A 24,123-nucleotide genomic window follows, 5' to 3' on the forward strand; every position below is an offset into this window, starting at 1 on the left:
TGAGTGGGCTGTCCAAGTTATTGTTGTGACTGGCAGCAGAAACTGATGAACAGCGGGCAATGGAGCAGCATCAGAATAGCAGTGGTGGGGTATTGGTGAGGTGAATAATGATTCTTCTATATTTATACACATTTTGTTACTTTTTAAAATTAGATTATTAGATTATTTCCTTGGAAACCTCTTATAAATTGTGAAAGCTGATCGTTTCTACTGATTTGAAATCATTGTGTATCATTTACCTCCACTGTAAGTTTTTCTTCTTCTTCCACCCTCCCATTAATTCTGGCCACCTTCTTTAGGTCTTTGATAGTTTGTTCATATTTCCCACCTAGAACAAGCCAGCGGCTGGACTCAGGGAGCCACCTGTGGTTCACAAACAGTTATAACATCAATTATAATCTCTAACACCACCATGAAAAGTTACTAAAAGCTAGCCTGGTAAACAATCCACATGAATACATAGAGAGAACATAAAACAAATTGTGTAGTGTCCCACTACGTAAGGGTGGGCACTACTAAGAGTCATGTTGCTCTCACCTCCTGTGGGAAATTTATATGATATTTTATATTGCATTGTAATGTGTATTTTCATGCTATCTCCTATACCAGGCCTGCTAGGGGTGTAGTTTCTCCTCCCAAGCTGTAGAGGGAGCTAGGGAACCCCCTAGTATATATAGTTAGGCCCAGACAGGAAAGAGTTAGTTCAGTCCAGTCCAGGAGGCTAAGTAGCTCAGTCTAGCCCGCCTGAGGTTCCTGAGTAAGAAAAGCTTCCAGGGGAAGAAGTTACGTCCTGAAGATATATAGCACCTTTAAAAGTACAGTGCAGAGCCACTTTTATCCAGCCAAATAGAAAGCTGAAGGGCATAAGGATATTTACAGCAAGAGGATATATACCAGAGGAAGGTTTCCCTACCCAAGGATAAAGCCAGCAATAGGGCATACGGGCCTTTGTGAAAGCCAGACAGGATCTGAGGAAAGTACAGCCTGCTCTGTAAGTGTTATTCCCTCTGAGTATCTTGCAAAGACTTTGCCTGCCATTTGTATGAAGCCTGCCTGTATTCAACATTATACATATGGAACTAACTGAAGACTGTATATAGTTGGACTGTTCAGTAAAAAGATGTTCTGGTTCACTGCAACTTTGTGTACCTCAATTATTCCTACAACAAATCGGTGTGCCACCGTTACCGGCACTGGCGTCACAAACTTTAAGGGATCTTGCCACAGGCACACTTAACCAACAACAACCAGGGCACCTCACCTACCACCTGGCCTGGTCCCTATACACAGAGAGTGCCCCAGAAGATCCATGTGCCAGCCTCTCCATCACTGCTGTACGTCTGCCCAGGGTATATAAAAACTGTGAGTACCAAGAGCAACCCTCGGTTTGTTAACTACCCCTGTGACCTCACATTCGCTCACCCTACAGGGCTGCGTACTGCATATTTTGGCGTCACGAACAGGATGCAATTATTCCTACACCATAGTGGAATCTGAACTGTGTGCCATTATTGCCTATAAAGTGATAAATGCCCTATCTGTTTATTTGAAAATTGTTGGGCCAAAGAACTGTGAAAAATGGTGGTGTGAAAACTGTATATTGTGGACTGTTTGCTGCTTCCTAAGTCACCGCTTGCTGTCAGCGAATTGCCAGCCTTATGCTTAAAGATGGCCGCTTAAGCTGACTGGATAATAGTTGCGCCATCGTTGTGTCCCTCTGGCGCAAAAAAGAAGGAGAGGTGCCACCCTGCCTGTAAAGAATATACCGCCTACCTCAAATCCTGGAGCTCAGAGAGGCCGTGCCTATCTCCTGACGCTGCGCGTGGGACCTCCGCACGACGTAATCTCGTACCTCGCGAGACCTGGACTGCGCATCACCGGAGTGAGTAAACTTTCGGTACTAACCGATTCCTTTGTATTCAAGTGCCGTGAGGATTCCGATCCTTGCTGGGAGACTGAGGGGAGGTCCCTCGTTAGTAATAAGAGACTTAATCCAGGGGAAAACACATACAATTCGGATTTTGACCTGCTCTGCCGTTCCTTAAAGGGCCATACCCGCTCCGGGGTCACCGTTAGCAACGGCCTAAGAAAGTGAAGTCCAGCGTGAGTCTGCCTACAGAACTTGTCTCCATAGACCACGCCATGTCCGCACCTGAGGGAACTGGCAGGTGGCCCCCAATGGGCCTTCTGTATTTCACGCAGATGAGAACAGGGCGCCCGCCACTGCGACAGCATCCAGTCTGATGCCGCTGACCATGCCATATTACTTTGGGGCCCCCTGGTTCCCGCGATACTCTGGGGAAGCCCACAAGCTGAAAGACTTTAAAGACCAGATCATGGCCTTATTCCGGCTCTATCCTATCTCCGCGCAGCAACAGATGGAGATCCTCTTAGCGCAGTTAGAAGGGACCGCCCGCAGGGAAGTCATGACATGGCCTAGCTCCGAAAAAAATAACATGGGACAGATCTTTGATCGCCTCGGCACCACGTTTGAAGCTAGGACGGTGTCGGAAGTTAAAATGTGATTTTTCAGCAGAAAGCAACAGCCCGGTGAGTCACTCCGTGATTTTGCCTTGTCCCTGTAAGAGACCTTGAGGGCCGTGGTCCAGGTGGACCCCCGGGAGGCTGAGGACCAAGACCGGACTCTGAGAGAGCAGTTCATTGCGGGTGTAAACACTGAACATTTAAAGGGCCAGCTGAGGATGCTGTCGGCCCAACACCCCAAGGTTAAGGAACTGGCCATCAGTATCCTGGGTCAAAACCCGCCCACAGGGCCGGCGGCCTCCCTTGAACCTCAGGCCTGCCAGTCAAAAATTATTGATGTGAAAACGTCCGGAGCCAGTCAAGCCACCCAGGCTCCAGTAACAGATGTGGTGGCGGCGTTAATGGAGCAAGTGAACCATCTCACTAAGAGCCTGGAAAAGGTGTGCAGGAAAATAGAGGAATGGGAAAGATCATTGTTATTGGAAGACGAAAGCCCCCTACCTCAAAGACTCCTCCCGCCTGCATATAAAGAGGTCTACCCCAAAGAACCCGATGGGCGACCGAGTTACCGGTCTAAGAATCGCAAACAGTCTGTCTGCACCTATTGTAAAAAATATGGCCATACTGAGACAACGTGTTGGCAGTTAAACGGGCCACCCCCGAGGTCGAGGACCGCCCCTCGGGAGGTAGAACAGTAGGTCCCAAGGATCCAAGTTGGATGCCCAGATACGTGGGATCTCGTCCAAAAATTAACATATGCATTAACGGGATACCTTTTGAAGCCCTGCTGGATACTGGGTCTCAGGTCACCACCATCCAACGACCCACCTTTGAAAAATTCTGGGATTCAAGTCTCCTCACCCAGCAACCAGAATCCTGTCTGGATATCATTGCTAGCAACGGCTAGCCGGTGAAAGTCCATGGGTACTGGGAACCTACTCTTCAGGTGGGAGAAGCCACCTTACCACAGCAAGGTGTGATTGTTGTGCAAGCTGAAGTTAAAGGGGGACATCCCGTGATCTTAGGCACTAATGTCTTTAAAAATTGTTACTCTGAGGTACTTGAGGCCCTGAACCAGTCCATACCTTTAACTTCACCTGCTTCTAAAAGAGTCATTCAAAAGACTATCAGTGTGCTGTGTGCTCAGCAAAAATTTGCGAATGGAAAAGGAGAAATATGCACTGCCCGGATCCGGGATAACCGTCCGGTAATCCTGCAACCGAATTCCCAAATCCTTTTGTGGTTCCGTGCTGAACTAGGGATCCAGGGCCAAGACTATCAAGCCCTGGTGGAGCCTATCCGAATTGAAAATCATCCCTTCGTGCGAGTAGCCAAGAGCCTGGTGACCGTATCTCAAGATAAAGTGCCTGTCCGTTTGATTAATTTCAGTGATCACCCTGTTGCTCTCTCTAAGCACTGCCCGGTTGCTCAGCTTTTCCAGGTATCCTTCCAGAATGTTATCCGTCTGCCTGACACGGAGACGTCTCAAACTGCACAGAGCAGCAGTGCCCCTGCCAGCGCCTCTTTAGTATCCTGGTGGGAGGAACTTCATGTGGGGAACGAATCCACCCCGAAGGATCAAATAGAGGGAGTCCTGAATCTGGTGAAGGAGCACCATCAGGTCTTTAGCAAGCACTCCACGGACTATGGAGAGGTCAGTGTAATCAAACACACCATACCTACTGGCTCTCATCCTCCTATCAAGGAGAGATACAGACCCATACCGCCTACTACCTACCAGTCCGTAAAAGAGATGATACAGGAAATGAAGGACTCTAACATAATCCGGGACAGTCACAGTTCCTGGGCTGCACCCCTAGTTATTGTTCGTAAAACAGATGGCAGCATCAGGTTCTGTGTGGACTATAGAAAAATCAATCAAATCACCCACAAAGACGCTTATCCGTTGCCACGCATTGAAGAATCTTTGACAGCCCTGGGATCATCAGCCTGCTTCTCCACTCTTGACTTAACCAGTGGATATTGGCAGGTGCCTATGACCCCGGAAGACCGGGAAAAGACCGCTTTCACCACGCCCATGGGCCTGTTCGAATTTAACTACATGCCTTTCGGACTGTGTAATGCTCCAGGGACGTTCCAGCGGTTGATGGAGCGTTGTTTAGGCCATAAAAGCTTTGAGACTGTATTGCTATACTTGGACGACGTCATTATCTACTCCAAGACATATGAGGACCATTTAAAGCATCTGGCCGAAGTGTTTCAAGTCCTCGCTAAATATGGCCTTAAAATCAAGCCATCCAAGTGCCATCTGCTGAAACCAGCTGTAAAGTACCTGGGCCATGTTGTTAGTGTGGAAGGAGTCCAGCCCGATCCTGATAAACTTGCTGCTGTCCGTAATTGGCCTACTCCTACCACCGTGAAGGAGGTGAGACGTTTCCTCAGTTTTGCAGGATATTACAGACGCTTCATCCTGCATTTTGCACAGATTGCGGATCTGATCCAGGAACTCCTGAGGGGGCATCCCAAAAAGAGTCCAAAGACTCCTATCCCTGTTGAATGGAATGAGGAACGGGAGATTGCCTTCCAGCTCCTGAAGAAGAAGCTGACCGAACCCCCTGTCCTGGGTTACCCGGATAATCAGAAGCCATTCCACCTCTATACGGATGCCAGTAAAAGAGGCCTGGGAGCCGTGTTGGCTCAGGTGCAAGACAACAAAGAGAGGGTGATTGCCTACGCCAGTAGATCCCTGAGGGAAGCTGACAAAAACGATCAGAATTATAGTTCCTTCAAGCTGGAGTTCCTTGCTTTAGTGTGGGCTGTGACTGAAAAATTCAAGGACTACCTTGCTGCCACTCCGTTTGTCGCCTTCACAGACAACAATCCCCTGGCGCATCTGAATACAGCCAAGTTAGGGGCTCTGGAGCAAAGATGGGCCTCCCACCTTGCCAACTATGACTTCACTGTGAAATACCGGGCAGGTCGCTCAAATGATAATGCTGATGCCCTGTCTCGGCTTCCCACTACAGAAGCACCAGATGAACCAAAAGATGCCTGGGAAGAAGTGGAGATGCCGGCGTTTTACAACAAGTTTGCTCAGCAAGATAATGTTCACACTGAAAATAATTCAGCTGCTAATCCCTCTCCACCGAATAATCCTGAGTCCAGGGGTGAACAAGAAAGGTGGATTAAGCTCCAGTCAGAAAGTAGAGTCCTCAGTGAACTGCTCGACTAACTTACTAGTGGAAGAACTCCTGAAAGAGTCCGCAGGAAGAGTGCAGACCCAGAACTATTGAAATTGTGTAGACATCGCCATCAACTCTTCCTTCAAAAAGGCCTGTTGCTAAGAAGGAGCCTGGATCCAGCTTCCTGCGATAGGGTGTACCAGATCCTCATACCACATCGAGACGCCGGCCTTGTATTAGAGATGTATCATAACCGGTCCGGACACTTCAGCGTGCAGAAAACTGAGGCCACCATTCGCAGAAAGTTCTATTGGATTGGGATGAGGGAAGACATTGAAAAGTGGTGCCGGGAGTGTACTGCCTGTGCTGTCGGGAGAAGTGAGCGCCATGACCAGAGAGCGCCTCTCCACCCAATCGTGAGTAAAACTCCCCTGGAGCTTGTCGCTATTAATCATGTGAAGTTAGAGCCAAGTCGCTCAGGGTATACTTATGCCATGACCATTATTGATCACTTCACTAAGTTTGTTGTAGCAGTGCCTGTGAAAGACCTGACAGCCAAGACTGCGGCGGAAGCATTCTGGAAGCATTTCCTCCTGCCCTACGGCTGCCCAGAGAGAATCCTCACCGACCAGGGGTCTCCATTTGAATCACAGTTGTTCCAGGAGTTGTGCCTGCTACATAATTGCCAGAAGGTCCGTGTCACAACCAGACAGTTGAGAAGCTCTGACAGGAGCTTTCCAGATCCTCCTCCTTGAGTTTCTTTGTTTTGGTTAAGTTCCTTATCTCGTTAGTCTATCTCAGCTGTCATGCAGTTGGACTGATTGCTTCCCTTTAAGTTCCTCCCCATGATGCATTAGGTTGCGGCTTATACAACTTCCTGGAGTGTGTGTGCTTGCTGTTTCTATTTCCCAGTCCTCTGCAAGATAAGTGCTGTTCCTTTATTTGTGATTTTCTGTCTGCTGGATTTTCAGGTGACCCTGACTCCCTCCGTGTCTAGTGTAGGGAGCCGGTGGTCGTGTCCCCTCACTATTGTAGGGTCTTCAGGTATTAGATAGCCGAAGTACGTGGATATGCGCCCATCCACCTTTGGGGTGTTCGCATAGGCTGAGCAATTAGGGAGAGTGGCAGGTCTCATGTAGGGGTCTCCCTTTTGTTCCTTAGTTGTAGATCCAGTGAGTCATTATTGTATTGCATTGTCTTGTTTCCTGTACACCATCCGTGACAGTCCGGACCACAGCCTATCATCCGCAAGGTAACGGACTCTGTGAAAAAATGATCAAACTCTCATCGAAATGTTGAGAGCAGTGCCCCCTGAGACAAGGGGTAATTGGCCTACTCTGCTGCCACAACTTATGTATATGAATAACAATACAATTCACTACTCCTCGCCTTTTTATTTGATGTTCGGCCGTCAAGGGAGGCTTCCTGCTGACCACTCCCTGGACATGCAAATACCTGATGTCATTAACCCACTACCAAAGACTGATTGGGTGGTGGAGCATCAAAGGCGTCTTTAAAATGCCAAAGAGATTGTTCAGGAGTGCCCGGGAGAGGCAGCAGAGATTCTATGACCTGGCTGCTCATGCGGAACCTCTTGCTATAGGAGACGTGGTGTGGTTGAGGAATAACCACCGAACCAGCAAGCTGGACAGTAAGTGGGAGAGAACTCCCTACGTCATAACTGCTATTCCTAATGCTGAGACCCACGTTTACCAAATTTCCAGGGAAGGTAAAGGCTCCCAGATCATACACAGGAATCGTTTAAAGCCCTGCATAGAAGGAGAAACTGCAACAGAGGACATTGAGCCAGAGTCTCCTGGGCCAGAGTCGTCAGTCCAACCTGTTGATCCTATGCAGGCCGTTGAGAACCTGTTACATGACAAAGATCCACTTCATTGGTCTCTCACACCCTGGTTGAACTTGGTGGTACTGGCTCCAGTTCCTGTTATTATTATGTTATTATTGTATTTTATTATTATGGACTATCCTGGTTATTCCTGATACGCTGTACCAGGTCAGCGCCCCTGTTCCCTATACTATCCTGCGTGAAGAGAACGACGCCCCTTTTCACCGCACTTGTTCCTTTATTTTCCTTGCAAATGTAGTGATTGTGTATATGCCTGCTTTGCATTTTTTTTGTCTTTCAGGTCACAGTGTCCAGCTGGGCGGGCCCCCTATGTTGCGCCGAGGTCGGGCAACCTCAAAGTAGCGGGGTATGTAGTGTCCCACTATGTAAGGGTGGGCACTGCTAAGGGTCATAAATATTCAAAGAGTAAAGAGAGTCCAGATGGCACTACTCCCCTTTGTACAATGCTGAGTGGTATCTTATTAGCTGTCCTCTGTGTAAATCGGGCATAAGATGAACATGCGGTGGTGCCTACTTTCCAATAGTGATATAAATGTGCAATCAAGAAGATAGAAAAATCAGCGGCACTCACCAGTTGCAGGTTTTCAACATATCATCACTTTATTTGTGACAATAGGTACATGCTTACAGGGCTGGGGCGGACAAGCCTTTCACTAAGATCAGAAAACCGCCTGAGCGGTTATATATATATATATAGTTAGGCCCAGACAGGAAAGAGTTAGTTCAGTCCAGTCCAGAAGGCTAAGTTGCTCAGTCTAGCCTGCCTGAGGTTCCTGAGTAAGAAAAGCTGAGGTTAATCAGGGGAAGAAGTTACCTCCTGAAGATATATAGCACCTTTAAAAGTACAGGGCAGAGACACTTTTATCCAGCCAAATAGAAAGCTGAAGGGCAGAAGGATATTTACAGCAAGAGGATATATACCAGAGGAAGGTTTCCCTACCCAAGGATAAAGCCAGCAATAGGGCATACGGGCCTTGGTAAAAGCCAGACAGGATCTGAGGAAAGTACAGCCTGTTCTTTAAGTGTTATTCCCTTTGAGTATCTTGCAAAGACTTTGCCTGCCATTTGTATAAAGCCTGCCTGTATTCAACATTATACATATGGAACTAACTGAAGACTGTATATAGTTGGACTGTTCAGTAAAAAGAAGTTCTGGTTCACTGCAACTAATTTTAATCTGTGTGCTATTAGTGTGCACAGTGGGATGCACAGATACATCACACAGTCCCATACAGATGGAGATATTAATACCTCACACCTCTAATGCTCAGAATCTCATCTATAATCTTCTTCCAAGGGGGGAGTCATGTAGGTATGTGTTTGCAGGGTCTGGTAGCATACAAGAGTATTATAATTCACTGACACAATGCAGTGACTTGGACCACAGGGGGAGGCATGATGGAGGCAGTAGAGAGGGGGAGAGTGGAGATGGTGGAAATAAGGGTGGTTGTAGTTACTCACATTGACGTGTCCTTCTAGAGGTTGCCCCCCAAGTCAAGGGTGCAGTTGATGGAGGGGCACAACCCTTCTTCCCCTCGGGCACACACTGAGTTGGGCTATAGGAAGATGGTGTAGGCAACAGCCTAGTCCATTTTGGTTATAATAAACAGGTTCTCTTTTTATTAAATAGATTATGGGAGTTGCAGTACATATATCAGAAAAGGGCACAGTTATGAGTTTATATTACAGAGTAAGCTTATTCAAAAAGGGGTTATAGGTAGCAGCAATGCTGGTAGTAATCTTCCCGGACATTTGCTGTAAGTACACATATTTCCAAATAACTGTGCAATACCGTTCACATTTACTCTTTCTGAAGTTCCCAGTCTGCGAGGTGCAGATCCTAAATCTGGATGGCCAGTCTATTTCCAAATTGTGGTGGGCACCAAAGCAATATATCCTTTCCACAAGTAGTAAAGTATTTTGACATAAACAAACAAATGCCATACTATCTTTACAACAAGGTCTTGGAGGTTCTCTACCTTCATTAAAGGCTATCTTCCTCTCTTTTTGTTTACTTGATCTCTTGCAACTTTCAGTCTCAGGGATGAAGATTCCCTGGACTAAGCTTCTGTTTAGGCATACTTTTCAGAAGCTCACAGATACATGTCTTTCCTCTAGGCCTGCTTAGCAAAGACTCATTAACCAGGGGTTGGAACTAGTTAATCACCCAGGCAACTGGGCTAAACCTGCCAGTTTTAACTAACCACATAGGGCACAAGTATATAGCAAGAACACATTGCCATTAAAATGCTTAGGTAACAAATCACAACATTTCATTTTTTTAGCAGTAATCCTTTGCTACAGCAAACTTATATCTTGAAAATGATGATTAATTAAAGCATAAAGAATATTTTTTAAAAATGTGAAAAAAAAGCTCGGAATGTATGTGAGATACAGGGCTGGTTCTAGCTTTATTAGGGAGACTTTCAAGTACTATATAATGTCTGACTTTCATTTTTTACTTTATTCATGGCATCATTTCTTTAAATAAAAAAATTTATACATTACCATGCATATAAAAAGTAGACGAAGAAGGGAAGGGATGCAGCCAGCTGCAGCATACGCCAGTTTTCAATTAGAAATGCAAGGCCCACCAACACCAGCTGGCCAATTGTGTAACAGTACCCAGTGACTGTACTGGTAAAAGCCCGATACTCTGTGGGAATCCATTCCACAACTATACAGAGAGAGCACAGTTAATCAAAGTTAATTTAAGATGAAATTTATAAAACCCAATTAATATTTGGAAATTCTTATAATTTTCATCACCATTAAAAAGTTTTATATTATGTCATTATTGTAATCATTTAGGGGAATTTATCATAGACAGATTTTTTACACCGCTCTATGACATCCTCTGTGCTGCCTAAGGATGCGACTAATTTATGATGAGGCAGACGCCCAATCTATGGCAGCTCAGAACTGCTGTAGATTTCAGAAAGTGGCATAAAAGATGATATGTTTATCAGGCTCACTGGCTTGCCTGTCCCCACCTCCATGCACCCCCTTAAAGAAACAGTGGCGAGGGTGGCGTAAAAGTACCACTTGCATATAAATTTAAGCGCAATGGAATTTTAAAAGTTGCAAACACAAGGTTTGCAACTTTTTTACACCAAACATTGGAGGGGGAATGTTAATTCCACCCACAGTCTCTAGATGCAGGAATACTCCAATTATAAAGCTTCAGGGCAGCAATTTGTCACAGCATCTACAGTACATCATGTCCAAGGCTATTGTCCCTTTAAATCTCTCTTAATTAAGGTGATTATGTCACAGGACGCTGGCGACGCGCGTCCTTCCCCTTCGCCGACGTCCTGTTCCTCTCCGGCAGCTGCAGGAGGCGCCCTCCACGCAGAGCGGGGAGCCTCCTCTGTTGCCTCTGTTGCCAGGATACCTGTGTGGGCTGAGCACCGAGCTAGACACTCGGCACTCAGCTATCAGTCCTGGGACACGTCACATGACCTTAGCCCTTCAGTATATAAGCAGGCAACCTGCTGGCCACAGGTTGCCTGTGATATTGTTTATATAGGCTCTTGATACTCTGCTCCATTGTTCTTGAATTTGACCGACGGCTAGTTATTTGACGACGCTCCTGCTTCTCCCTTGTACTCTGACGCGACCTCCAGGTTTGACCTCCGGCTTGTTATTGGTATTGTCTTTGCATCTCCCTCGTATTATGACGTGACCTCTCATTGTGACCTTTGCTAGTTTGTTGACCCTTCTCGACTGCTACACGCTCCTGTCGCCGCACGCCGCCTGTTGCCTGTCTCTGCTTTCCTCTGTCCCTTCCGCGCTTACTCACGTTAGGGATCACCGCCCAGTTGAGCTCCGTCGCCTAGGACGGGTAAGTGCAAGTAGGCAGGGGCAGGGGCGTGGGTGGCAGACTAGTGGGTGCACGCTCTCCCTCTCTCCTTCCGGGGCGGCGTGACAGATTACTTATAACTTCTTTAAGTGAAATAACAAATATTATATTTGAGGAATTGGAAGCAGATACACTGTACATTTCATTTATTCATTCACCTGCCAAATAATAATTCCTTCATTATTTAATACAATGAATCTTGGAGTGTTGGATTTTATACTTGCTTAGAGAGTAGGAATTGAGAACAATCCCAGAGAGAGCAGTTCCAGTCAGGAAACGAAAGACACAATACACAATGTAGTTAGGAGCAAAAGCTGCGCATATTCCAGTCACAAACATCTGAAGTTTGACCAAATGTACAGCGGTCTGCGCCCAAACCTTTGAATAATAAAGATATAGAGATAATATTTTAGATTACGTACATTTCTAATTGATCAAATTTTGCTCTGTATGAGGCTGCAGACTATTTTATTATCTAGATATATAATATAGACAATGTTTCACAAATAGCTATTGATTAGTGCAAGGCTTCATTCACATTGGCATTGCTTATTTCCGTTGTTTTGCTCTGCCGTTGGAGCAGAACAACGAATATAAAGTCAATGCCAGATCTGTCATATCACAGAGCCCGATGACATCTTATGTACCCCATTGACTAATGTGGGTTTGCCGGGTTTCCAACATATGTTGGCAATTTTCGCGGACAAAATAGTATAGCATTCTATGCAATTCTGTCTACAGTTTTTTATAGCATCTGCTACTGAGGCTCCAAACTGAGCTCCCAATAATGATATGAAGAAGTCTTCAAAGATCCATGTAAAATATGGCCAGGACAATGTTGTCCTAAAGAAAAAACACATACACCTGCTACCCGGAGAGTTCCTTCCAGACCCCGGGGGGGGGGTTACATTTTTGGACGTGATCACGGGTACCATTGCAACTGATGATGTGGCATGACATTGCTGGGTCATGTGCCGTTTGGCAGCACATCAAAAGTGAGGCCAGTGAGGTAGAAGTTCTGGAAATGGAAGGAGTGCTGAATGAGCCCTTGGCACAGGAAACAGAGCACCCGGGAGAAGGGGAGTGTTTTTTTCCTTTAGGTACAAAACTGTCCTGGTCACATTTGCAATTGACCATAAAAAAAACCCCTTTAAGTGGTTGTACATAATTAGAAAACATGTCTGTTTACTTCAAAAAACAGTAGCACACATGTCCATAGGTTGTGTGAGGTATCATAGCTCAGTAGTATTCAGGTCAATAGGGCTGTGCTGACATATCTAACACATCTACAGCGGAACCATTTTTAAAAATCATTGACAACTCCTTTAATACTGTACATTGTTTTTCAATAGTTGTTTATTCTACCACACTAACATTTTATTTTTCTATACACTACACGCTTCACTGAATGCAATTGCGGTTCAATTGTTTATATACAACCTTTACTATTTCTTAAAGGTTCACTAAGTGTTTAGCAAACTTTTGATATGTTATAGAGACATATGAAAAGTTTTAACTGCTGAGAAAAGTGTGAAAAGACCCCACTGATCCATAGAATGAGAACAGAGAAGCACTTTTTGCAGATCGTGCTTTCTTTCTTCACTGGAGGGGATGGACTCAAGACAGGGACCATAGACTTTCTATTCAGTGTGTCTTGATTTGTCTCCTGCAGAGAGGAAAGAGAGCACGATAACGAGCACTTGCTTCTCCTCATTCTGTTGAATGGTGGGGGTCTTAGCAGTCAGGACCCCACCAATTAAAACTTTTTATATGTCTCTATGACATACCAAAAGTTTGCTGAAACTCAGTGAACCTTTATAGAGACATAGAACATAAGTTCCTCTCTCAAAATGAAACCGGAGGCATGAACCAACAATTTGAATGAATGCCATTTACAGCTCCATACAGCTCTGAACTACAAAGCCAGAATTCAGTCATGTGTATGTGGCCTAAAAGTGCCCCTTTATGGACTAATTAGGTCCAAACATAGCCGTTCTCTACTTTGAAGGGTTAGTCCACAAGCAACATCTATCTAAAACCCACAGGATAGCTGATAAATGTATAATAACTGGGGGTCAAGCTACTGAAAGCCCACCATTCACAAGAATGGGGGTCCCCTATTCTATGTGAATAGAGAGGTGGTCCATATGCGAGACCACATCTCTATTAATTTCTATGAAACAGACAACTACTGTCTATTGCTTTCTCTGTCACTCTCATAGAAAGGAATGGAGTGGTGATTACAAATGTGTAGCACAGCTCCATTCACACAAGGGACTCTGGGAACCCAGTTTTCATGATCGCTGGGTTCCCAGTTATTGGAGTCCCAGTGATCATACTTTCGTGATTACTGATAAAAGAAGACATTACATTGTCACCACCAACTTTACAATATAATACTCTACTAGCTCATATTTAGCTTACTCTTCCTTGACCTTCTATGGAAATGCTGATTTCAAAATGGTACATGATGCTCTTATTCTTTATCCTCAAGTCCAAAAACAAGCAGTTAAAAACCAAATACACTGATTTTTGCAGCAGAACATTAGCCTTGTGTGATCCATACTGGAATACATTGAAAAGGTTACTGTATGTGCAGCAAGCCCCCGTGGGAGCTTGTGTAGAGTAAGACATGGTAGTGGCCCTAATGTAGTGTTGTAGTAGTATCACAGTTTCCTACCTCAGGCTGTCACTCCGTGGGGTCCTCGGCAGTGAAAGTTATGAGGCCAAAGTGAAACGTGACAAAATCGTTTTTACTAAGTAAAACGTAGAAATTTAGTGCAATTCTTCTCTGCACCAGCAAGGATATCAGGCAGGTTGTTTGGTGGCAATTCGGCACTTAGGTGATACTGGCCTAGTGATTGTTTGGTGAAGGGTGGCTTTAGTTGTATTCCCTTATTTCACAGGCAGTGTCTGCAGCAGCAGAATATAGCAGTTTACTCTGCTGTCTTTATCTTCTCAAGACTTACCTTGAGGCAATTTAGTAATGGTTATCTCCAGAGAATCCTCTGTAGGAGAAGAAGCACTGTAGTCTACATCCTCTACACTCTGTAGCTACACAGCTACTCTCTTTATTAGCAGGAAGCAGGACCAACAATCCGCCTACTAAGAGGGGAGTAGCAGGGTGGTTAACCCTGTTCCTGCCAACCTTTGCTATACCTTCCTTGCTGGTAGTAATAGCCAGGAATCAAAAAGTGAAATACAATGCATAACAGTAAACAATTAGTAGTATCCCTAGGTCTGGTGTATTACAATCAAAATGTAATTTAATCTATATTTCACATTCAAGTTGTCCACTCTCTGGGCTGGAAATATTGTCTAAATTGAAAGCAAACATTGAGAGCAACTTCGACATGCTCTCCAGTCTTACAACCATCCAAGGCAGAAGTAAAGTCCCACAGATTGGTAATCAAGAAAATCATAAGAAAAACCTATCTATAATTTAAAAAATATAAAAGCTTCCTCCCTACTCAAAATGAAAAGTTCATTATCTGTAATATCTTTAAGGAACCACTGCACTTTCACACAATTTCATTTAATTTAATAGAGAATGTTGCAAATAACAAATTTCTAAATCACTTAATTTATAATATATGCCTGCATCCACCTAAAAAAAGCTGCCACTAGGGGTCTTACTTCCACCTAATTTGCAGTAAACTGCCTGTTGCCAGGCAAGATCCATCCCTAGTAACTGGGACACAGAAAACAGCAGAGAGGAAATGGGGGCATGCCAGAGCTAGCTGAGATCCTGAGATAAAAGAACTGTTTCTGTACAGTTTTGAACATTATAGGAGCCTCCTGAGTGTCTGTAAGTGTAATTGCCTCCTCCTTATCTGTTCTGTGAGCGCTGGAGCTTAAAACAAACATAGTGGGAAGTAAGGGAAAGGATGTCACAGCAGTACAGTGCTGGCAGATTTCACAGATAGGATATGCACCCTGCTTCTGAGTGGAATGAATCTTGCTGTGCAGCTGAAACAGGGAATAAAATGGCTGAAAAAGACTTTAGAGAAGCCCAAAAACATGTCTTTCTTCATAGTTATGACTGTAGACAGAAGCTTAGCCATTATGCCTTTTTTGTTTTTGAAAACTCAGGTACGCTAAAATAAACTAGGCCCGGAAGGAGCTGCAATAAAGATCAACAGCTGATTCAATAACAGAGCAAGCTGTACCGATCAAGTAACCACTGTGCCAAGTGACTGGTTTGACTTTGGGCCAAACCCTAAGGGCTTTATTCCAGTGCCCCATGGTTCTCACCTTTTACGCCTATATAAGGATCTGGTCTTAGCCGCAGGGGGGCGACCAGACTGATACTTCCTGGGATGGACCCGGTACACTTGGCAGCTGAGCTGCAAGGAAACAGACTCTGGTGCAAGGCAACAGCAATCTGGGCAAACAATATAGAACACTGTTCAGACACACAGCCAGGATACAGGATCACGGACAGAGTCACATAGCCAGGAACCCATGCACATCAGGATACAAGGAATATAGACAGATAAGAACATAATCATACAACAATGATACATTGCCTAGAACCCATGCGGAACCAATGCATGGCACACACAGACAGATCTGGAAAAAGAAAGACATAGTAATATAGAAAGGTCGTACATAGCCTGGAACCCATGCAGAATGGGGAACATGGAATTCCAGACAGGGACATTAGGACATGAAGACATTGAAGAATAACCAGGCTGACCACACAAGTCAGGGGAGAGAGTCACAAACACACTGGTCAGGAGCATGCACCCTGCACACAGCATTCCTGGAGACAGACTGAGCCCCAGGGCATACATCACACAGGTTTAAATAGCCAGTTCAATTAAGGACCTGACCACCTGATACAAACACAGGGAAACATTAACCCTAGATAAACACAGGGAACACACAATTCACAGGGTACAGTTCACACTATAGAAGACAGTAGCCAGCACGCACCACACAAGCAACCAGCATACACTGGGAGGTAAACACAGCCAGTACACAACACACAAGCAACAAGCATACACGGGAATCACAACCGCCACCAGTATGCAAGTGCACAGGCAGGCAGTCTACACAGCAATAGAGTGCCACAGTAAACTGCACATCATTACATACCAAGCAACCAGTATACATGGGTAACAGCCTGTAGCCAGTACGCAGGAGAGCAGACAGCCAGCCTACATGCCAACACAGTGTCACAGTGAACCGCACTGTGACTTCCAGCATGCAGAACTTTTTTCTACTAAAGATGTTTTCTCAAACAGAAACCTAACAGATAGTCAATGGGATCTGTTAGCTCCATTTCTGTCAATTATGTGCCAGATCCGGCACCTCCGTTATTTTCATTCTTATGCTCCTATAATGGTGCAGAAGAATAGAAATAGATATAAAAGCAGCCTTACAGAAAGTAATCTCCATTTGAAAATACATTGATAATCGAAAGATTTATTTTCAGCGCAGTAAATCTTACTTGTCTGATAGCCCACCAAATATTATGGATCCAACCAGCACTCCTGCCATGAAAATGGATTGAGCGAGCTGCCTCATTTTCTTCTGATTACAGACCAAATCCACTGTAAAAAATAGAAGAATGTAAATAGATAACATGTTGCCATTTTTCCTCACGAATCACACTCAGTTACTTTCAGTCACCCTCATCACTTCTAATGTCTTTTTATTCTCTGGTTGACTGGTAGACCTCAAACACTATATTTTACAGAACCATTAATAAGGTAGAATATCACTAAAGCTAAATAATTTGAAGGGTCTAAATGGGTTGATTAGACATCCCAAAAACATGCATTTACCGAGTGTATCCTATTAGTGGTCAAACCATGTATTACAAAGACATAAAAACCTCTATGCATCAATTCTCTTAGTGCATATAGAGGTTATAGAATGGGATACGCTTCTGGGCTTGTAAGTTTGGGTAACAAACCGCTATGTACTGTGCCCTAAAAATCGAGCACTTACCGTGAAAAGAGCATCCCCAACTGGTACTAGAACTCAACTAATGTCTAAAAAAAAAAAATAAGAACTCAATCCCTAACCTAATTATAGTACCCTACAAAACCCTATCCTCATACACATTTTGCCATTGTAATCATCTGGTTCCTCAAGGTGTACTGGGTAGCATGCTCTCAGTGTCAATTAGCTTCTGACACATCTCACCCGGAATTTTGGACCACTCTTTCTTAGCAAACTGCTCCAGGTCTCTCTTATTGGTTGGGCGACTTTTCCCAACAACAATTTTAAGATCTCTCCACAGGTGTTCAATGGGATTTGAGTTGAGCGGACACCTGGATGTTCGGGTTCAACGAGTTCGGCCGAACTTTACAAAAAATTTTGAGTTCGGGACCCGAACTTAACCCGAACTGGACCTCGAACCCGAACACCATTGAAGTCAATGGGGACCCGAACTTTTGAGCACTAAAATGGCTGTATAAATGTCATGGAAAGGGCTAGAGGGCTGCAAATGGCATCAAAATGTGGTTAAGAGCATGGCAAGTGCCCTGCAAACAAATGTGGATAAGGAAATGACTTTAAATAAAATAAAATACGTAAAAATAAAAAATTATAATCTTGATCTAGGAGGATGAGGTCCATATGGAGTAGGAGGTTGAGGAGGCGGTGGATGTGGTGGTGGATGTGGAAGCGGCGGTGGAGGAGGAGGAGGTAGCCTACACTGCTTTTTTGTTTTAAATTTAGTTTTAATTTTTTTAATTAGGGTACACGCCAAAACATTAGGAAATATAATCTGTGATAATCCCCTCCAGTTGTGCTAAACAGACGTTCAGACAATACACTGTCTGCAGGGCAGGCCAGCACCTCCAAGGGGTAAAGGGCAAGCTCAGGCCATGTGCCCAATTTGGAGACCGAATCAGGGTTCCACGCCAGAAAGGGAGCGTGAGAAAGAGAGACCACATCCAAGGGAGGATAATTTTTTCAAATTTAAAATTATAGAGCGGAAATATGGACAAAGTATTAAAGTGTAAAAGTGGGACAACTTTTTAAAGTTTAAGCATTGAATGAAAGGATGTGGCGCGCATCAATTAATGAAGAATTTCTTAAATTTATTCCCTGTCAACTATTCAGAGCAGGGGTTTCTATCCGGCAATGTTTGAAAAATGTCACCTGACAATGTAACAGACGATTTTTTTTTAAATTTATGTTCCTGTCACCTATGTAGAGGTGCCCCAGTGACATCCACCATCCATTTCGATATCTTCTCTATCAACTTTCGATGTTTTTTTCTGAGCCTACCATGTTGATCACGGTTATCGGCGAATCAGGTTTCCACGCTGAGAGGGAGTGTGAGAAAGGTAGACCTCATCCAAGGGAGGTCAATGGCTGCAATGGGATGAAGCGGAAATGTGGTGAGAAGCTATTGAGGCTCAAATGTGGGACAAATTACTGAAGCGCAATGTGGGAAAAGTTATTGAGGCGTAAATGTGTCACAAATTACTGAAGCGCAAATGTGGGAAAAGTTATTGAGGCGCAAATGTGGGACCAATTACTGAAGCGCAAATGTGGGAAAAGTTATTGAAGCGCAAATGTGGTACAACTTGTTGAAGTTTTAAGCATTGAATGAAAGGAGGTGGCGCGCATCAATAAAGAAGAATTTCTTACATTTTATTCCCTGTCACCTATTCAGAGCAGGGATTTATTCACATCCAAAATTGTAAAATGTCAACCCATGAATGTAACAGAAAAATTACAGAAATTTATTAACCTGTCTACTTGGTAGAGCAGGGGTCTATGACAGAAAAAAAATTGTTTATTGTCACCCGAAAATGTAAAAGAAAAATTATTGAAATTTATTATGCTGTCAACTAGGTAGAGGTCACCCAAAAATGTAACAGACAATAGTTTTTTTTTTTTTTTTACCTGTCTACTAGTTATAGCAGTGGTATATCACACCCAAAAATTGTTTGAATTTCAATCGAAAATGTAACTGACAATTTTTTTTATTTTTTTTTTACCGGTCTACTAGGTATAGCAGTGGTACATCACACCCAAAAATTGGTGAACTTCAATCGAAAATGTAACTGACAATTATTTTTTTTTTTTACCGGTCTAATAGGTATAGCAGTGGTACATCACACCCCAAAAATTGGTGAATTTCACCAGAAAATGTAACTGACATATTTTTTTTAACCTGTCTACTAGGTATAGCAGTGGTACTTCGCACCCAAAAATTGGTGAATTTCACCAGAAAATGTAACTGACAATTTTTATTTTTATTTTTTTACCGGTCTAATAGGTATTGCAGTGGTACATCACACCCAAAAATTGGTGAATTTCACCACAAAAATGTAACTGACAAAGTAGTGAATGACATAAAATAAATACGAATAGTGAAGTTCCACCAGGTAATATCGACAACAGCAGGTTTTATTCTACTTACAAAAGGTCTTAAATCTCAGTCATAAAAACAAGTCACTTTTCATCACAAATCCACCCTGGATGGGTGGATTTGTGATGAAAAGTGATTTGTTTTTATGACTGAGATTTTAAGACCTTTTGTAAGTAGAATAAAACCTGCTGTTGGCGATATTACCTGGTGGAAACTTCACTATTTGTACTAATACTTCCCTCTAGGGTTGCAGGTGTACGTGAGTGCACCTAGCCTCTGGTAATCGAATGTTTGGCTACAAGGTGGAATAACTTGAGCATTGAAAGAAGGGTCGGGATTGGAACTTTACACTCAGAAGGCAGCGTGATCAACATTCTTTGGATATTTTAACTGTGAAGCGATTATACTCACGTCGCTTGGTGGATCTGCAGCGGCGATAAGTACACCATAAAATTGGAGACTGTTTTTCCTTTTACATAAAATAAAATACGAATAAATAATAAAAAAAATAGATTTATGAGGTGGAGTTTGAGGAGGCGGTGGAAGTAGCGTTGTAGGTGGAAGCGGCGGTGAAGGAGGACGAGGTAGCCAACACTGGTTTTTTGTTTTAATTTTTTATTTTAGGGTACACTCCAAAAGAGAGTGAAATATCCAAAATTCAAGAATAAGCAATTGCGCTGCAGTATAACAATGGCTGGTTAAGGCAGGTATACATGTCTATTCTGCACAAGGTACGGACGAGTCCTGTGGGATCCATGCCTGGTTCATTTTAATAAACGTGAGCTTGTCCACATTGGCTGTGGGACAGGCGGCTGCGCTTGTCTGTGATGACGCCCCCTGCCGTGCTAACACACGTTCAGATAATACACTGACTGCAGGCAGGTCAGCACCTCCAAGGTGTAAAGGGCAGCTCAGGCCATGTGCCCAATTTGGAGACCCAGAAGTTGAAGGGGGCAGACCCATCATTCAGTATGTGTAGGCATGTGCACACATACTGCTCCACCATGTTGGTGAAATGCTGCCTCCTGCTAAGACGTTTCATATCAGCTGGTGGTGCTGGTTGTTGTGGCGTGCTGACAAAGCTTTTCCACATTTCGGCCATGCTAACCCTGCCTTCTGAGGTGCTGGCGGAGCCCCAGCTGCGTTGGCGACCTCTTCCTCTGCCTTCACCTTGTGCTTCCACTGTGCCCCCGCTGTCAGGTGGGAATACCACCAGCAGCGCGCCTACCAGTGTGCGCTGGTACTCGCGCATCTTACGATCACGCTCCAGTGACGGAATAAGGACGGTACGTTGTCCTTGTAATGGGGATCCAGCAGCGTGGCCACCCAGTAATCATCACAAGTTAGAATGTGGGCAACTCGCGGTCGTTGCGGGAGACACTGCAGCATGTAATCGCTCATGTGTGCTTTTCGATGCCCAGAGGCAACGAAAAGCTGTCCTCTGTGGGAGGTGTATCGTCTGTGTTCTCTGTATCCCCCCAGCCACGCACCAGTGATGGCAATGAGCTGGTCTGAGTGCCACCCTGCTGTGAACATGGTTCCTCCTCCTGCATCTCCTCCTCCTCACCTCATCAACCAACAGAACTGTGCCCTGGCTGGACAATTGTGTACCTGGCATTTGTGGGTGCAGGAACCCACCCTCGGATCCACCTGGGAATGGCTGGCCAGAAACCCTACAAAATGATCCCTTTTCCCTCCTCCTCCTCCGTGCCATATCCTCTTCCATCATCGCCAGCAGCGTGTTTTCAAGGAGGCATAGAAGTGGGATAGTTACGCTGAGAACTGCGTTATCGGCACTGGCCATGTTGGTGGAGTACTCGAAAGCGCGCAACAAGGAACACAGGTCTCGCCTGGAGGCCCAGTCATTGGTGGTGAAGTGGTGCTGTTCCGCAGAGCGACTCACCCGTGCGTGCTGCAGCTGAAAGTCCAGTCTGGTCAGCATCCACCTTGTGTTCTACCTTGTGGGCACGTCGCATATGAGGCAGTGAGCGGGAAGGCCAAAGTTACGCTGAAGCGCTGACAGGCTAGCAGCAGCAGGGTGCTGGTGATAGCCTTTCGGAACGCCAAAAGCGCACACAGACGGCCCGCACTTTATGCAGCAGATCTGACATATCGGGGTCATTTTTAAGGAATCTCTGCACCACCAAATTCAGCACATGCGCCAGGCAAGGGATGTGTGTCAAACCGGCTAGTCCCAGAGCTGCTACGAGATTTCGCCTATTATCGCACACCACCAGGCCGGGCTTGAGGCTCACTGGCACAAACCACTCATCTGTCTGTTGTTCAAGGCCCGCCCACAGCTCCTGTGCGATGTGGGGTTTGACCCCCAAACAGATAAGTTTTAAAACTGCCTGCTGTCATTTACCCCTAGCTGTGCTGAAGTTAGTGGTTAAGGTGTTACGCTGACTGAATGATAAGCGGGTAGAGGATGAGGAAGCAGAGTAGGAGGAGGAAGAAACAGGAGGCAAACTGAAGTGCCCTGCAATCCTCTGTGGTGGAAGGACATGCGCCAAACTTCTATCCGCCTCAGGCCCAGCCGCCACTGCTTTTACTTAGTGTGCTGTTATGGAGATATAACATCCCTGACCGCGCTTACTGGTCCACGTATCCGTAGTGAGGTGCACCTTGCCACAGATGGCGTTGCGCAGTGCACACCTGATTTTGTCCCATACTTGGTTGTGCAGGAAGGGATGGCTCGCCTGGAAAAGTAGTGGTGGCTGGGCATGACGTACTGTGGGACAGTCACGGCCATAAGGCCTTTAAAACTATCAGTCTCCACCAGACGGAATGACAGCATTTCAAAGGCCAGTAATTTAGAAATGCTGGCATTCAGGGCTAGGGATCGCGGGTGGGTAGGGGGGTACTTCCTCTTCCTCTCCAGTGTTTGTGAGATGGAGAGCTGAATGCTTCCGTGGGACATTGTGGAGATGCTTGGTGACCCAGGTGGTGGTGTTGCTGGAAGATCCTCTGTTTGCGGGGTGGCAGGTGGCACTGTCACTCCAGAGGTGGATGAAGAGGCCGAGACTGCAGCAGAAGAGAAGCAGGAGGAGCCAGAGACCTTTCTTGGTTTTTGAGGTGTCTACTCAGGTGCTCAGGTTTAGAACGTTTACGCCTTGCTTCAGGCTCTGATTGCACAGCGTGCAAACCACTCGTGTCTTGTCATTAGCACATTGTCTGAAGAACTGCCAAGCCAGGAAAACTCCTTGGAGCTGGCTTTAGTGTGCTCGGTCCCTTGCTGCGGTTGGCCGTAGCAGGCGTACTGTCTAGAGGACGGCCGCTCCGCTTTTGCACCCTGCTCCCTCTTCTGCTTTGCTGGTGGCTCTCTGCGACCACCTCCTCTTCCTCCGAACTACATATATCACTCGCATGACCTTGATTCCATGTGGGGTCAATGATCTCATCGTCCTCCACATCATATTCCACCCAGTCTTCACCCCTGCCCTCCTTGTCAGTCTGCACACTTTCGAAAGCCCAGCAGTTGGCACCTGTGTTTCGTCATTATCCGAGACGTGCTGCGATGGTCCTCCATGTACTCATCTTGAAAGATAAGTGGTTGGGCATCGGTGCACTCAATCTCTTCCACTTCTGGGGCAGGGCTCGGTGGATGGCCCTGGAAACCCTGCTAACAGAGTCATCAAAAAGCAGAAGAGACTGCTGCATGACTTGGGGCTCAGACTGCTTGGCTGATTTGCAAGGGGGTGAGGTGAAAGACTGATGGACATGGGCTGCAGGTGCCAACTCTGATCTTTCAGCAGGAGACTGGGTAGGAGACAATGTGAAGGAACTGGAGACACTGTCAGCAACCCAATCTACTATCGCCTGTACTTGTTCAGGCCTCACCATTCGTAGAGCCGCATTAGACCCGACCAAATACCGCGGCAGGTTCTGTCGCCTACTCGCACCTGAGGAAGGGGTTTCACTTGTGCGTGTAGCTGGCACAGATCGACCACGTCCTCTTGCTGCAACAGGAGCTCCACCAGCAGCACCACGACCTGGGCCACGTCCCTTATTTGACGCTCTCCTCATATCTCTCTAATTTAGGATCTTGCCCTAAATGGGTGTTTAATTAATAGCAGAATAGAACGACAGTATGTACAGGGTGTATCTCACACGCCCTGATCCAGACTAGGCCTCAATTAAATTTGTTTGCCCAAAAATGGCTGTATTTCAAATACCTGAATAGAACCCCTGTATATAAAGGGTGTATCTCACAATGACATATGCAGCAAAGGCTGCAAAATAAACTTTTTTTGCCCAAACGGGTGTTTGTTTAATAACTGAATATGACAGCATTATATAACTCTGAAATTTCCAACGTCTTGATACCGCAAGGGCAGAAAAATTGTGTATTTTGCCCAAAAAAGTGTGTTTTATTAATAGAAGAATATAACCCCTGTATATAAAGGGTGTATCTCACATGCCCTGA

At 45.2% G+C, this 24,123-nt stretch overlaps 1 pseudogene; it reads right to left on the reverse strand.

Annotated features, from left to right (window-relative positions):
• The window catches only part of LOC120980680, a 164,497-nt pseudogene that overhangs the window by 132,767 nt on the left and 7,607 nt on the right, over positions 1-24,123 (reverse strand).

The sequence above is a fragment of the Bufo bufo genome, chromosome 10 (assembly GCF_905171765.1).
Source record: "Bufo bufo chromosome 10, aBufBuf1.1, whole genome shotgun sequence".
In the NCBI taxonomy this organism is placed as follows: domain Eukaryota; kingdom Metazoa; phylum Chordata; class Amphibia; order Anura; family Bufonidae; genus Bufo; species Bufo bufo.